Below are 6000 nucleotides of genomic sequence, written 5' to 3'. Positions count from 1 at the left end.
GATCCTAATGTTTTTTTTAAATTTTCATTTGTTTTAAATTACCGAACCCAGATCTCAGCGGGGCCCCAATTCAGCAATCCATCCCTCATCCTTGTTCAGCAACACATTTAAGCACGTGCTCAATGGGATTTTAGCGCATGCTTAAAGTTAAGCATGTGTGTTTTGCTGAATAGCTTAAAGCATGTGATTCAATGAGTTGTGGTGTAAATGTGGCACAGTTCCATTGAAGTCAATGGAGCAATGCCAGTTTACCCCTGCTATGGATCTAGCCCCTCGTGTAGTCAATGTTTGCGAAGTCTGCAGTTTGATGGATGGACTTTTCATTGCCGTGTCCTATTTCCTTCGTTTTTTTTTCCTAAACACTTTTTTTTTTTTCCCCGTAATCTCATTGAGTGTCCTCGGGTTTTCTTTCAGATTATCTCTTACATTTATGTAGCGCCTTCCAACACAAAGGATCCTCATATGTTTTACAAACACAATCCTTTTCCTCATCCCTGAAATACAGCTGCCTCTGGGGTGGAACGCTGCAGCTCTTCAACAGCAACACTACACAACACTTTAGGTCTGGAAAGTAGCTTGTACGTATGGGGCTGGTGCTTCTCTAACACACTCGCATACTACAGTGATGAGAATGGCATAAGCATCTCGCTAGAACTAACACCAGCTGAGATGTGGCCCATATTTTCTGTCTGAAACTGCAGAGGAAGTCTACAGTGTATAGGCCGAAGGCAATTACCTGGGTTCACAGGGGTTTTCAGTGGAAGTGGCAGTTTTTTACTCGTGTAGTGTTTACTGTTGCATCAGTACTGGACTACCCCATTAGAGTTTCTCCACCTTTTGCATCTGCATCTTCCTTGAAACCTTCCTGCACTCTCTAACAGCTCTCATGCAAACCCTGGCTCCTCTTCTCCCTGAGCAGCAAAACCTGTCTTTGCAGTCAATCTTTACGCTGTGATAATTCCTAGCCATGTACACTTTTGACCTTTCTGTTTCATTTGCTGGGCTCTCTCCCCCTTTACGCTCATAGAGGAGATGATCCAAAAGGTCAAACCAATAAATTTTCCTTATTTACCCTACAAGTTAGGAAGCCATTTACAACACGTGTGTCTCCCGACTCGCAACTGCTTTCAAAACATCAGGCACCGAAACAGTAACTCCAGAGAGGGAATCTCAGCGAGAATTTTATCTAGTTTCACCTCTTGTAACAAAAGCAGAATATTGCTATTCTCCATGTGTGTGTCGTTAAGGACCTGATCCAGCAAAACACTTAGACACGTGCTTAACTTTAAGCACAGGAGTGGTCCGGTTGCAGCCAAGGGACCTCATGTGTTTAAATGCTTTGCTGGATAAGAGCCAAAGTCTTACCTTGCCCTTGGTTCTTATTCAGACACAGCTCCCATTGGCTTCAGACAAGGATTATTAAGTAAGGATTAAAGTCTTCAGGCTCTAGAATATCTGTCTAAGCTTTTGGACTCCTACCCGCGATACCTGAGCACCTGCCAGAATTGTCATCTCCACCATATGGAAGAGCTACAGATGGTCTAGCTGAGTGTAGAAGGCACCTGATATCATAGCAGAGGGGCTGCTGGTGGGGTATATCCCTGTGCGTTGCAGGTTCGCTGCAGCGCAGGGCCCAGAACGTTACAGAGCCTTCGGGTGTTGGTGGTATTGTCTGGGTTTTGGTGGTGTTTCCACCTCCTCTGCAGCGCTGTTCTCAGCTCATGGGAGCTGTGAGGAAATCAGAAGGAAATGGAATGGAGGGAAGCTGACAGAAACCTGCAATTGCTAACCACCCTCTCTGCCCCCTCTCTGGCTGTGCGGAGGAGAGTGGTGTTCAGGTGAACTGTGCGAAGTAAACAAGCAGCCGGCCTGGTAGGAAATCCAGGAGACCTGCCAGATTGGCCGTCTACAGATCCCAAGCTTTCGCCTGACATCCTCCGCACCCCGACGGATCCAGCAGGGAAGGAGTTTTTTCACTGGGCAACTAGCCGGATACGAATGCGATCACAAGGCCATATATGTTGGCGTTGGTCCTGCTTTGAGCAGGGGGTTGGACTAGATGACCTCCTGAGGTCTCTTCCAACCCTGATCTTCTGTGATTCTATGATATGTAGTTTGCAGGTTTAAACACACAAACTGAGCACCAAATCCATGGAGCTCCCAGGAGTGACATAAACGAATGGCCAGATTCAAGCCGGCACAGAAGCTCAAGGGCAAAGATGTGCTGCTGGCTGCTTAAGAGCTTTTCTTTATTTATTTTTTAGAGGGAGTGAGCACCAGGCTGCAGGGGCTTAGGAGGGCGGCAGGGGCTGGAGTGGGAGGAGACAGAATTAAGCAGGAGTTGTTGTGGGGTTTGCTCAAAGGTCGCTAATCAGAGGTCCTAGCAACTACACACCTGCTGAGCTTTGCCCCCCGGTGGCTTAGACATTGCCTCTGGGACTCCAGTGTGGACTGATGTAGCCATGTCTCTGCCCACATGTGTCTGTGTGTGTGTGTTCCTAACGCCTGTTTGCAATGAGCCCCTTTCCCAGTGTGCTGCCCTAGGGCTCTGACGCGTCATAATCAAGTGCATGTGACGGCATATGGCACAGGGCATGATGAGGAAACCAAGAGTGTTAGGAAACTCCAGCTCCCCTGTGATGTTAGATACAGTAAACACCAAAGGTGAAATCCTGCCCCACCGACATCAGTGGGAGTTTGCCGGGCCAGGTTTTCAACCAAGTGCTTGACTGCTGGCCAGGATGTCTTGTCTCACTCACCTGCGTGCCAGCTTCAAAGCCACCTACTTTGGAGTCCCTGCCCCTGCACCCACTGCCCCTGCGGATTACTTCCCTTGGTGCTCTCCCTCTACCTGCAAGACAGTTCCTCCTTCCAGCTTGACTCCCAGTCCCTGCTGTGCTCCGGGTGGCACCATCACAGGCTAGGAAGGCCATTGGTCCGAGCCCTTATGGCCATCACGTACCTGCAACAGGGGCCTGGTTGCAAAGCTGGGAAGCCCAGATGGTTGCCTCAAGCTTTGGGCTTGGGTGGAGGGCCCGGAACAGGAGCCTAAGAAAATGTCTCTAAGCCAGGAGTCCTCAACCCTATGGAACATAAGAACATAAAAACGGCCATACTGGGTCAGTCCAAAGGTCCATCTAGCCCAGTATCCTGTCTCTGACAGTGGCCAATGCCAGGTGCCCCAAAGGGAATGAACAGACAGGTTATCATCAAGTGATCCATCCCCTGTCACCATTCCCAGCTTCTGGCAAACAGAGGCTAGGAACACCATCCCTGCTCATCCTGGCTAATAGCCATTGATGGATCTATCCTCCACGAACTTTTCTAGTTCTTTTTTGGGTGGTGGGCCCTTATGGACATCTGGGCTGGAGTCTGAGGTTCAACAGTAACAATCTAATCTCCTGCCCGGTCAACAGGTGACCAACAGGGGTATATTCTCGCCTGCCAGTGGCAACGCTTTACACTGCAGTGATAATAATTCCCTCCCGTCACTAAAAATACCCATTTTCATATGTCTGACCCCTCTTCCAGCCAGATTCTGCTGACTAAGCATGTTTAGGCATAGTGAGCTCTCAATAGCTGGATGTCAAAGGGGGATGCTAGGTTTTTGAGCAGACGGCTTTTCCTCAACCCTGTTGCTGAAGTGTCTGAACTTATCTTCCTCTTGCTTAGATTGGTGTAAATCAGGAGTAACTCCACTGAAGTCAACCAAAGAATGGTGGTATGGGGCCTTCTGTGGGCTGGTTGGGTTGTTTTCCACATTAGCAGTTTCGCAAGGACTACAGGTCGATAGGAGAGAGACTGCTGGAGGGTTGCAGAGAGCTGAGAAGAAATCTAAACTCCGAGTGTGTGTGTGGTGGAGGAGGGATTATACTATATGAGAGAGAGAGAGGCTTAGCTGTGGGGCTGAGTGGAGTGCGGTGCAAATCTATTCGGAAAGGAACTCTATTGTGGGGGGAGGCAGGACATAGAGGATTGGCAAAGGAGGTGGTTCCATCTTTTCTATCTGCCTAATTATTAATGGTATTTCTTTATTCACTGATCCATTCCTATTTCTCCCTCCATCTCCTTAATTTCCAGAAGGTGCAATTCACTGGAATTTAGATCCTCTCCCTGTCTCTTTTGGGTTACCCAACACACCCACACACACAGCTTGATTTAGCTACTTGTCCACATTGTTCCAAAGTGCCCTGTTCCATGCTCTTGTTAAAGCCCTTCTCCCAGATTTCTTATTCCCTCTATTTCTGTCTCTTCTCTCTCTCTCTCTCGCTTTCTTTCTGTGCCAGGAATTCTGGTCCCAGATGAACCAATGCTCCGTGGCTCTGCTATTTCCCGTTCTCCCCCCCACCACCACCACCACTCAGCAGCGAGATGGGAAAAGACTGAACTAAAAAGAAAAAAAGGAAAAAAGAAAAAATCAAAGCTGCACATATTGGATCCAGATGTGCTCCCTTGTATACAGCCCTCTCCAGCAATTTAATTAAATTCCCCCAGACAGCCAGGAGGGTTTCTTAATGATCAAATTTCCCTGGCTCTCCTCCTAAAATGCCCTCTCTCTCTCTCTCTCCCTTGCTCTGTCTCCCTGATGGATAGCCAACTGCATTCTTCCTGCAATCAGCCCAGCCAAAGCGATCTGGAAAGGGGGCAGGTCCCACCTCTGTTATTCTAGCAGGGCACAGAATGCTTGTGGCTGGCGGTGGCCAGAGAAGCTTTTATTCGCAAGGCAATCGCTGCTTGTTTCCCATAAAAATGCACTTCTTCCAGCTCTGGAATCTAGAGTCACTTCCCCACTGGGAAGGCTTGGCTTGCAGGGCTTGGAGCTGGATATCTAGAGTGGGAGAGATTTGAAGAGGGATGTTATACACATGGATACTTTGGCCCCGTTCTCCCTCATCGGGACGAGGGACAATAAAGAGGCACTCACCTATGCTTTGGGAGTCATAAATATTCATTAATAAGGCGGGGCTTGACCCATTGCGTCCCTCTGGCCATTACGCCTCCCAAGGCTGTTTTTGATCTGCCTTTGGCACCGAGCATGGACCCCTCTAAACTAATTTCTGACCAGCAGGGGCTATTCAGAGGTGGGGGAGGGCCTGCCTGGCCGGATCCACAGACTGCTGTAGCCCTGCACCGTGCCAATGGCATTTCACGGCTCGGGGCTACAATGGGCCATGATGGGGCAAAGGCCGGAGTCCTTTAAATATGGTTAATGAGAAACTCTACTAGGCTGACAGGGCCATTTTTGCAGCCGGCTCTGCTTGTCTTATGGCCAGCAATCGACCTTTGATGGGAGAAAAAAAGATTTAGCTAAGTTCCTGGAGGATAGGCCCGTCAGTGGCGATTAGACAGAGATGCAACCCCATGCCCTAGGTGTCCTTAGCCTCTGATTGCCAGAAGCTGGGACTGGACAACAGGAGATGGATCCTTTGATAATTGCCCTGTTCTGTTCATTCCCTCTGACGCATCTGGCCCCAGTCACTATTGGAAGACAGGTTACTGGGCTAGATGGACCATTGGTCTGACCCAGTCTGGCCCTTCTAATGGTCTTATGAGAAAGGGCTGAAAATCCTGTTCACTGGGTACCACCCCTCCCCCGGAAAGGTGGTGGAGCGTGTGAGAGCCAGGCCTGAAGGATGATGATGATAAGACCTCATGCTTATCTAGCACTGCCTTTCAGCTGAGTACCCTCGATTGACAGATGGGAAAACAGTGACCTAAGAGGGGTTCAGTGACTTCCACATGATGGCACAGCAAGACAGTGGCAGAACTGGAAATGGACCCCTGGAGTCCTGAAACCCAGCCTCACTGCTCTAACCAGTAGCCCACACTGCAGAGGCGGGCATCAGGTGCTTGCTCCTGCTCTCATTAATGGCAATGGCAAAATGTCCATTGACTTCGATGGTCTGGCTCAAACCCCAAGGGGCGGACGTGTCCCCAGGGGGCATGGGGATATAACTAGGCTCTATGATCAGGGCGGTAGAAATGCAGTAGGAGGAATTA

Source organism: Natator depressus, chromosome 16, assembly GCF_965152275.1.
Source record: "Natator depressus isolate rNatDep1 chromosome 16, rNatDep2.hap1, whole genome shotgun sequence".
Lineage (NCBI taxonomy): Eukaryota > Metazoa > Chordata > Testudines > Cheloniidae > Natator > Natator depressus.
Note: the sequence above shows the minus strand (reverse complement) of the source record.